At 44.1% G+C, this 10,858-nt stretch overlaps 1 protein-coding gene across 1 annotated transcript in view; it reads right to left on the bottom strand.

Moving 5' to 3' along the window:
- The window catches only part of sema4ga (sema domain, immunoglobulin domain (Ig), transmembrane domain (TM) and short cytoplasmic domain, (semaphorin) 4Ga), an 89,489-nt gene extending 79,378 nt beyond the window's left edge, over positions 1-10,111 (bottom strand). The window contains exon 1 of the mRNA XM_063190928.1: positions 9,887-10,111. The gene's annotated coding sequence lies outside the window, so the exon portion shown is untranslated. The remainder of the gene's footprint in view (positions 1-9,886) is intronic.
- Between the last annotated feature and the right edge of the window lie 747 nt (positions 10,112-10,858).

Raw genomic sequence — 10,858 nt, 5'->3', positions numbered from 1 at the left:
ACAATGAGAACTGTAGCCAAGGAAGCTTTGGGACACCTAACCTAACCACACACTTAAAATCATTTTTGTTGTATTTAACTATTGCATGGCAGGATTACGTTTCGACCTCAACAGTCTTCATCAGATTCGGATCTGATGAAGACTGTTGAGGTCGAAACGCAATCCTGCCATGAAATAATGAAATACAACAAAAAGGATTTTACGTGTGCGGACTTCTCACTTTGAAAACTACAGTTGGGCCTTCGTCCTGCGCCTTTTCCTGGGATGTGCGCAATCCTGTCCTTCAACACCTCACCACACCACACCAAAAGCAATAATAACAGCAGTGCCGCTACTGCTGCCAGAGCATCTGATGGCAGATAGTAGACGAGATATCAACACACAGCTGCATCATGGGTGGGTGCCGTGGCAACCGTCCAACGCACCCAGAGAGTACCATCCATCCATCATCACTGCAGTAAAAACAGGGATCAAAACATCAACACAGCTGCATTGGAGATGTGATGAAAAGAACATTAAAAAAACATATCTACTGTATGCAAAAAAAATATTGTTGAGGTATCACTTTGGTCCAACAGAGGGCAGGGCAGTTTCACTGGCATACTTTCCACCACTGGCACTTTATTGACTTTTTGGTCTCCGCCACGCTGTGCATTAGCCGCTCGCACCTTCTCTCTCTCCAGCTTCCCCTCTCTCTCTCTCTCTCTATCTTCCCCCCTCTCTCTCTCTTCCTCTCTATCGCCCCCCTGTCTCTCTCTCTATCTTCCCTTCTCTCTCTCCATCTTCCTCTCTGTCTCTCTCTTTCTATCTATCTCTATGTTCCTCTCTCTCTCTATCTTCCTCTCTATCGCCCCCCCCCCTCTCTCTCTCTATCTTCCTCTCTCTCTCTCTATCTTCCCCTCTCTCTTTCTCTCTCCCTCTCTCATGTACTCCCAGGAGCTTCAAGGTATTAGAGGGGAGAGAGTGGCGAAGGCAGCCAGGCAGGTCCTGTTCAAAACACTGTGCCCAGTCATATCACCCTCTCCCATTTTTCTTCTAGATGTACTTTAAACCCAGCTCTCTCTGTATCTCTCATTCACACACACACACACACACACGCACACACGCACACGCACACGCACTCCTCCTCTCTTCTTACCTTGCTCTGAGTCTGCACTCATCTTCTGTACATTCACTCCCGTCTTCTGTAAACAGTCTGATTTTCAGGCCTGCCTCTCCGACATAAACACACGCGCACTCGTCCCCTCTTCTCAGTTAAACAAACGTGTGCACTACAGGGAACACAGTGTCGTCCCCGTCCCCCCCCCCCCCCCTCTCTCTGCATGCATTTTCTGTCGCCTCCACTCAGATGCAGTAGACACATACAGAGACACACACCTGCATAAATACAGGGCTGATTCTATCACACACACACACACACACACACACACACACACACACACACACACACACACACACACACACACACACACACACACACACACACACACACACACACACACACACACAAATACATGTACCCCAACACTCACTCACGTTCTCATTTATAACTCAAACTGTTGCATCAGAATAAATAGCGACCACTCAAACTGAATAAATAGGATAAATACAGTGGACAACTGTTGCATTGCAGCCATTGGGCACCAGTCACACCACCACTAAGGAAGTCAACAGGTAAAAAGGGAGTAATTACAAAGTAAATACCATTAATTCAGTAACAATCTCTCTCTCTTACTCAGTTGGTACGTAGAAAGTACACAACACTGTACCGTAAAGTAAAGCGTTACCGGTAGGGCTTATAGTTGATTTAGTCCCGGGCCCGGCCAAAGCTGTCAGCGGCCCTGGAGCGGCCTCCACTGACAGCATGACGGCAGCTTGAGCGCCACAGCTGTACAGACACGGGGGATCAAGAGAGAAAAGCCCAAATGCATCGTGGGTAAGGTTGGGTTCCCTGGGTGGCCTGGGGATATCTAGACCAAAGAGACTTGAGACAAGAGGGCTTACTCACGTCATAACAGCGTAGTAGGAAATGATGGCGAGGGGAGTACGGAAATGTTATTCACTGTGGAACAGGTCATAGGACAGCGTGAATGTCTGTCAGCTGTCCTTAATTACCCCCAGCAATTACTGCTGACCAACAGCTGCCGTTACTTGGCCACAAATTATCCATCATGGTGTCGCCCCCACTGACCATGTGCAAGGGAGTACGAAAATGGCATCCATCGCACCCACTGACCAATGACCATGCGCAAGGGAGTTAATTTTCCATCCACTCGTGTCCTCAGGCAACGCCCCCGTACTACACCGTGGCCAATGCATTCCGCGCCAAGAGATTGTTCTTTCTCTTGAGTTTCTTTGGTCTAGACTACACACACTGGAGAGGAGAGAGAAGAGCTGTCCCCGGTTTCGCTTTCAGCCTCCCCCTCTCTTCTCTTCTCTTCTCTTCATATCAACCTTCCCACTCATCTCATCCGTCTCTCTCTCTCTCTCTCTCTCTCTCTCTCTCACACCTTCTGTATTCATCTCTCTCTCTCTCTCCCTCCCTCTCTCTCTATTATGGAACTACCAGTAAAAGGCTGAGTGATTGCACTGGGCAAGTGGTTCTCTAAATTGCATTAAGGCTACAAAATGTCTCTGTGACAAATAAGTAAGGGTTAACGTTCGGCGAGAAGGTCGCTACCGTGGAATAGCAGCACGACAGAGAGAATCTTGTTCTCTCTGAAGTGCTGCTATTCCACAAAGCGACCGACTCGCCGAAAGTTAACCCGCTTATTATATGGATATACTTAAATGATTCACACATGCGGGGTCATTTCTTTAGACCTATTTAATGTTAAGATTGTTGCTGCGCAAAACAAAACAGTGCCGTTGTGGAACACCGCTAGGCAACAGCTAGGTAGGCTAGCCAGGACAACAGGTGTTGTCTATCACAGCAGCTGATTAGAGTGACAAAAGACCGGAACCCCTGCGGAGTGATAGGCTATGAAACATTCGCTTTAGCCACTGACTTGTATAGCCTACAAGCAGTGGCGCCAGCAGAAATAAATCCTCTGGGTGGCTAGTTGGAGCTAGGCAAAATCTTGAGGTGGCATACCCGATGAAAACCCCCACAAATGTATTGATATAGGCTACCGGTAGGCCTACTGGGGATAGGCTAGATTTTGTTTATTAGTAGGATTAGTTATGTAGACCTACAGTCTTAATTTCAATATTTTCTCAATCTCAAGCACATTGTGTATGATATGATAGCCTATACTTTACTATTTATATAGTGCTGTCAATCAATTAAAAATTGTAATAACATAAAATGTCACAAGTTGACAGACACACACACACACACACGTGGAGAAAAAGTGTCTCTCATATTGACACAGGATCTACATTTTCCCAGTGGGTGCCTTCCTTGCTCAATTGGCACCTGAAATTAAAAAGACATATCAGCTGAGATATTGTGGTTTTCACACTAACAAGTATATCTTCATGAATCTGGTCTGCAAATATCACACTTTTCAAACAAATGAAGCTAATATTTTGCTTATGCTTTCATTAATTATAGCTCTGCTGACATTCATAGAGAATGTGCAAGGTATAGCTTTCTAGAAGTTACTGCTACTAATGTGACCTAGCAAAGGGGAGGACCTCAGACGTTTGGTCAACAAAACAGCAGAGATCCAATATTGATTCAGCAACCATCAATACATCTTGAAGTTGTTCGACCTTCTTTGTAACCTAAAGGGCTTAGCAAGTTAGCATTCAAAACGAAGTATTAGGGGACAGTTTATAAGTATGAAATGTTAAACCAGCAGTTCGTTTTTTGAAGTAGCATTTCAGTTAGCTGCAGGAGGCTAAAATGCCATTTCTAGTAACAACCAGTTTGAAGTCCTTAAGACACCGTTTGTAATGAAATATGGGCCATAACCTTTCAAAAACGGAGCATAGAGAACGTTGTAAATCATTTATTTACAGACTTTGTTGTTGTCCATGTCACTGCTGTACGCAGCCTGCCCGGTCGACGCAACTGAAGAGAAATGAAGAGCTCACGTCACGTCTCTCGACTCGAGGGAGGGGCGGGTCTACTTAGCGTAGCTTATTATCGTGCATGCTGGGAGTTGTAGTTTAGCTAATGCTACAAGCCATGCAAGCCAGCTAGCAAGTTTAACAGATTTTGTTGTGGTGGCTAACGTGGTGGCTGAGAGTGATCACGTGGTGGCGGTAGCCACCACCAAAGAGGCTTGAGACAAGAGGGCTTACTCACGTCATAACAGCGTAGTACGAAATGATGGCGAGGGGAGTACGGAAATGTTATTCACTGTGGAACAGGTCATAGGACAGCGTGAATGTCTGTCAGCTGTCCTTAATTACCCCCAGCAAATACTGCTGACCAACAGTTGCCGTTAATTGGCCACAAATTATCCATCATGGTGTCGCCCCCACTGACCATGTGCAAGGGAGTACGAAAATTGTATCCATCGCACCCACTGACCAATGACCATGCGCAAGGGAGTTAATTTTCCATCCACTCGTGTCCTCAGGCAACGCCCTCGTACTACACCGTGGCCAATGCATTTCCCCCCGAGAGATTGTTCTTCTGTTGAGTTTCTTTGGCCACCACTAGCCACCACCTGGAGGCGCCCCTGCCTACAAGCCAGTGGCTTTAGCAGTGAACGTCTTGTTGCCATTGACAGCGGTAGCCAGGACAACGGGTGCTGTCTATCACAGCAGCTGATTAGAGTCTTGATGAAAAGTCGCTTTAGCAGTGAAAAGTCTTGTTGCCATTGACAGCGGTCTGTTATAGACCAACCCGTCCGTTATCGAAAAATAACAGACGTCCGAACGTTGGGGAGCCCCGTTGAAATGAATGGAGCATTCGACAGATGACGTCACAACCATATAATAACCCAGGGGAATGGGCAACAAGCATCTGACTTCTAAAAAAAAGAAAAAGAGAAGATAAATGTCAAGTTCCATGAGGCAAAAAAGCCCTGTGCCAAAAAAGAAAAGAAAAAAAAGCGCCTTGATATTGTTGCCAGAGTGATCCCTCCGCCTCATCTTCATTTCTCTTCTGCTTCCAGAATCCTGATGACAGTCTCATTTGAAGATTCTTAAGCCTTGATTTGTCTGGCGGTTCGAAGAACAGCGGATTAAATGTCAAACTAAATGACTAAATGAATGTAAATCAAAATGTATTACATCCATTATATCTAACTGTTAAATCAAGTCTTAGGTTTTTGTCTTGTTTCAGACATGTAAAATTTGTATCCTTTTACCTGACATGTTTCGACAGTGTAGTATAACTTCTGTCTTCATCAGAGGGTCAGTCAGGTAAAGGATAAAACTTTAAACACGTCTGAAACAAAAGTAAAAACTGAAGACTACATGCCCCTTATGTCATAAGAAGAGAAAAGCAATTTACTCCAAATCATGTTAACACATAGTAGGTTAAAGAGAATAGTTCGCCTTATCCAACGAGCGGTGTCTATCCCTAACACCTGTGTGCACAGAAAGGTGATAAAGCACCTGCCCCTTTGCCCTATTGGACAAAAAAGGCCCTTTTTGAAAGTTCGTTTTTCGATTATTATTTTTTTCAGAATGTACTGTGGTCCATGTTGATATGGTCATCTACAGTGCAAATGCTGACGATCAAAAGCATGTGACAATTCCCTGATATAACACTATGTAGCCTCTTTAGCCTAGTACGGTAAGGCAGCTGGAAGTTCCACATGCCCCCCGCCCCCACCTCGAACACCTGCCCCCCAAAATGCCTACAGGTGCACGCCACCGATCCCTAATGAGGATCGTAATGCACCTCTCCTCAGAGATGAGAAGGTTAACTATCCAACTCTCACATACCACTTTCATCTTCAATATGAAAGGTCAAAGCAGGCAGGTGTCCTTCAGGGGAAAAAAGGCAGAAGAGATCAATCCCTCAATCCAATCCCTTTCAAAACGTAAAGGTTGCCTCTAACTCAAACTCACACCCACACCAGCAGCATGCATGGATTTCTAATTCAAATTCTTTCACCCTCCAGTTATCTAAAAACTCCTTTTCAGTGGGATCACTGTCACAGAGAGAGAGAGAGAGAGAGAGAGAGAGAGAGAGAGAGAGAGAGAGAGAGAGAGAGAGAGAGAGAGAGAGACAGAGACAGAGACAGAGAGATAGAGAGAGAGAGAGAGAGAGAAAGAGAAAGAGAAAGAGAGAGTGCTTTGAATGTGCTGTCAGGGCTGGGTGTGAAGCTCAAGTGTGGATGAAAATAAAACAGATCATTGTGTGTGATGTCAATCCAAAGGTTTGACATCAAAGGATTTCTTACACTTTTTATAACGTTATAATGTCATTCACTGTCTGTTTCTCTCTCATATTAATGCCACCTGCTCCACAGCTGCTGATGAAGACATCAAAAACAAAACAAAAACAAAAACAAACCTTCAAGTCCACATTTATAAATGTGCATCAATATTTCCCTGGCTTGCATACAAAACAAGCCCTCCTGATAAAAATCTAATTTTATCTACTGCATGTCTCAAAACCACAGACCATGAGGATTCTTAGCAATAATACTAGACTAGTGTTTCTCAACGGGGGCAGTACAGACCCCCCAGGGGGCATTGGGGAGCCCTAGGGGGGCGTTGAGAAACAGTTGAGAGGGGGCGGTGTTCAGTTGTCATTGGGGGCTTTAGTTCATTCAATTTTTTCAATACTAAGGGGGACGTTGGTAGGCTTATGATGAGGTCAAAGGGGTGTTGGGAGGCTAAGGATGAGGTCCAGGATGAGCTAAGGATGAGGTTTGTTAAAAAAAACCTTGAGAACCACTGTACTAGACCATACTCTCTCAGCCCTGCTGCCATATTGACACCTAACGTTGCCACTGTGCTTGCATGCCAGGGGTGCACTGCCTACAGACATTAGGATCAGAGTGGCTGACAGCCTTTGCTGGGCCCAGGCCAAAGTCATATGGAAGACACCCGCCTCCCATCCAATACATATATCTTTAATGTATCTCCCTGGTAGGGGTGTAAATCACAGCCTTCATGACGATACGATATGGTATCGATTTCTTAAATCAGGGATTACATTTTTTTCCGAATTCCCCACGATACAATGCGATTTGGATCGATTCGATTTTTTCCAATTACTTTTCCACTACTATTGTGTTATGGAGCTAGGGCATTGCACAGGGGCCAGCGATTCGATTCTTTTCGATTCTTAAGAATGCTCCGCGATACGATGCGATTCGATTAAATCGCCGGCCGATACTTCCGATACATCGATACATTTCGATTTTATTTACATCCCTACTCCCTGGGTCCGGGACAATGGACTCTTTTGCTACACCCCTCTCCGTCGGCTTCCCCGATTAGGATTGTGCATAGGTGAATAGGGCTGTAACGATTTTGTACCGAACCGAGAAATCGTGATACAGAGTCACGATACTGTATCTGTATGTACTGTATAAAAAGGCAGTATCGTGATACACCCCTTTAACGTTTTGATACCCATCAGCCCAGAAAACATAGTGCTTCCCAAGCATAATCATTATTATATAGAAACTTTTCTAAAAGTATTAGTAGCCTCTTGTAACCTATTCTACCTATAATCTATCATAGTTTTTATTCATTAAGTTTATAATGTTGGCAAATGTGAAATCATGGGGTGTATCGAACCGTAGGTCATGAATCGTGATACAAACCGAATCGTGAGTTGAGTGTATCATTACAGCCCTACTGGTGAAGCAATGAGGATGTGCTTCCACGGTCCCCCTCACAGGAGAGTTTAATCAGTTAAGACATGTCCCTGTGATAATCAACATTGCTGTTACGAGAATGGCAGTGACCAACTCATAGCACATTACCAAGCCTCTGTGTAATGCAGCAATGAAGTACTATGGTAGTAAGTATTTTCCACAGCTCCTATAGCAGTACACTGGAGGAACATTGCACATTATGAGGATGGGCCTTCTCTTTCAGTGATGTCTCCAACACAAGGCTATTTATCAATACCCCTATTTGTTTCCTTCCTCTTATCTTGTGTGTTCAGTTTCTCCATTCACACAGGGCGCGCACACATACAAGCACGCACGCCAGCACACACAGTTTAGTACTGTACATACACACTCACACACACACACACACACACACACACACACACACACACACACACACACACACACACACACACACACACACACACACACACACACACACACACACACACACTTCTTTATGGCAAACCAACAAGCAAATACACAAACAAAAAACGTTTGGAACACTCTCCCTTGCTGTCACAAAACTTTGCGCTTGCTTAAGAGTAGTAGCTGATCCTGTTGGTAGGCTATCCTATGTCTGTGAATGACCTTAAGACTGCCAAACAATGAGGGACTGTGTCAGTCTCAGATCGAGACATATAAAAGAAGCCGGGGGAATGACTTTCCAACTGAAGAGGCCAAAGAACTAGGAGGACATTTGGGACAACCGAACCATCAATTGAGAAACTGAATGTATCTCTATATAAAGAGATGCTTTGTTCAAAGCTTTTGGTTCATACTGTCAAGAAAACATAGCTTTTGGCTTTTGGGTGGGGGGAATAGATGTTATGTCCGTGCCATGGCTGTACCAAGGTTCTTGTGTTCTGCTGTAGGACCTTGTAGATTTACATCGAGGGCTACTCAAGCTGTGATGTGCATGACGCACAAAGTCCTACTGGAGCTGAATATATTTTAACCAAGTGTTGCATTGGTAGCCTACACACTGAACATGGGACACAGATGAAGAGTTCAGATGCAAAAACCCCTAACTCCATTTCTGAAGACCTGCAATTCTATATTTTTTAGAGAAGCCCGTTGTTGGTTTGTTTACATTCATGTCCTTGATAATACATATAAATAGTTATATTACATAAATAAAATAAATAATATGCAAATTTGATAGCTTTATATTAAATAAAAATGAATTAAGATTATTTTCGGAAAAGGCACTTAGGGGGTTTTGCATCTGAACTCTTCAGATGTTACATCATGCAACGAAGAATATAACCACAACGCAATGTCACACTGGGGCATCTAAACTAAAACAAAACACCGAATAGGCTACCCAGCGTTGCTCATGCAGCTGCGGCAATCGCCACTGCTAGTTTGGTGAGCTGTGCGTAATTTGTTTGGCAAATAGTTGGGCTACTTAAACGCATTCGAAATGTGCGCGGTTTGTTTTGACATTTTAATGAGCGCCTCGAGCAGCAAGAAACGGACAACTTCATCACAGCTGCTTGAAAGCAGGTTGACTCAGGAGCTGGAGGAGTTTGACGAACGCAGAGAGTATCCCCTGACTGGACAAATTTTAAGAGTAGCCAAAACAAGAAACTGCCAAAGACAACCTGCTGAGACGTGTTCTCTGCTCTCAAACGAAATCAGTTTTTATAACAGGGTCTTTATACTCCACCAAAACATTGGCCCATGATTAGAAACCGCGCATGTGATGAGACATGTTATCAAGACAATCAGCTACCTCGGGGTACCTTTTTATATCCACCTGCATTAGTTATGACACGTGGGGGGACTGTGGTAGGCTGAAGACGTCTCTTCATAAATCATAGCCTCTTTTCCCCCATTTATTATGACATACACACAAAGCTTGTCACTTTAAGATATTGCGTTCATCAAACGGTATATGGACCAAATGAATGATTAACAGCTTGCTCGTGCGAATTATTAACAAGCAACTCAAGTGTCCCATTTCCAAAGCTGATCTAACTTATTGCATGCAGCGTTTCAAAACAAAAACCCAAATTGTCATGATTTTTACACTTGCATTCCTCGGCTGTAATAAATACCCCAAATTTACCTCAAAGTTCAATCACCTACCGCTTGTCAAAGTATCTAAATGGAATATTTACCAGTGGTGGCATTCTCAGTCAGGCGTCTTTTCCATCCAGTGATTACAACGTTGAGTTCAAGTAGGCGCACGAGTCACGCATAGCTGATTTACAATCCATCCAACAGTTCCGAATAAGACGAGTTGTGTTCCTTTCCAATTAGGCTACATGAAATATCCAGCTACTAGAAGGGTGCAACTACAGTAGAACTACGGGACAGTCCACGCAAGAACCGTCTTCGTTATCCATGCGCACCATCTGACAGATAGGCTACTCTGGCGAAGAGGTTGGGATTTTTAAACACGCCCATCACATGCATCATCGTGTGCTGTTGTCACTAGACCGGGCCCGAAACCCGCAATCAAATCAGCGTGGTCCATCACGATATTCACGAGATTTTGTCAGTAACACTGACAACTTCTTGTTTTACCTTCATGAACAGACCCGTTATAACGCACTGATTTAAGCCAGTTCATCTACTCTCCGTGTAGCCTATGATTGCGAAGCACAAATAAGTAGTGTGAGTGAGCTGCCCCAAAGAATGATAGCACCACTGTCTGACCAAGTTCAGTGCCTTCAGAGAAATTAAGTTAGGCTACGGTAGTTCTAAATGCACTAGGCTGTAGTGTAGACACACTGGCCATAGCAAAATCATGTCTTGAGTTGCATGTGAAACCCCGAAATACAGAACATAAATCAAGCAGAATTTGAAACCAATGAGGTGACAAATAATTAATTGCTGTAAAAAATATGCACGCATCTATTGTCAGTTAACTTACGGTCGGTCACAACTAATGTGGGACAAGTGCTGTATGTTTTGGTTAGGGCAAACAATGTGCCGCCAGCGCCACCCTCTGACTTTCCTTAGGCATTTCAATTTCTTTGAAGGTCCAGTGTGAAAACTGATCATGTGTTCACTAACCAAAAACCCTGTTCTTTTCAGTGCTGCTCTTATTTGTGTTAAACCATCCTCCACCTTGCCTAATCAGGGAT

The sequence above is a fragment of the Engraulis encrasicolus genome, chromosome 24 (genome assembly GCF_034702125.1).
Source record: "Engraulis encrasicolus isolate BLACKSEA-1 chromosome 24, IST_EnEncr_1.0, whole genome shotgun sequence".
In the NCBI taxonomy this organism is placed as follows: domain Eukaryota; kingdom Metazoa; phylum Chordata; class Actinopteri; order Clupeiformes; family Engraulidae; genus Engraulis; species Engraulis encrasicolus.
Note: the sequence above shows the minus strand (reverse complement) of the source record. Positions and strands in the feature narration are given on the sequence as shown.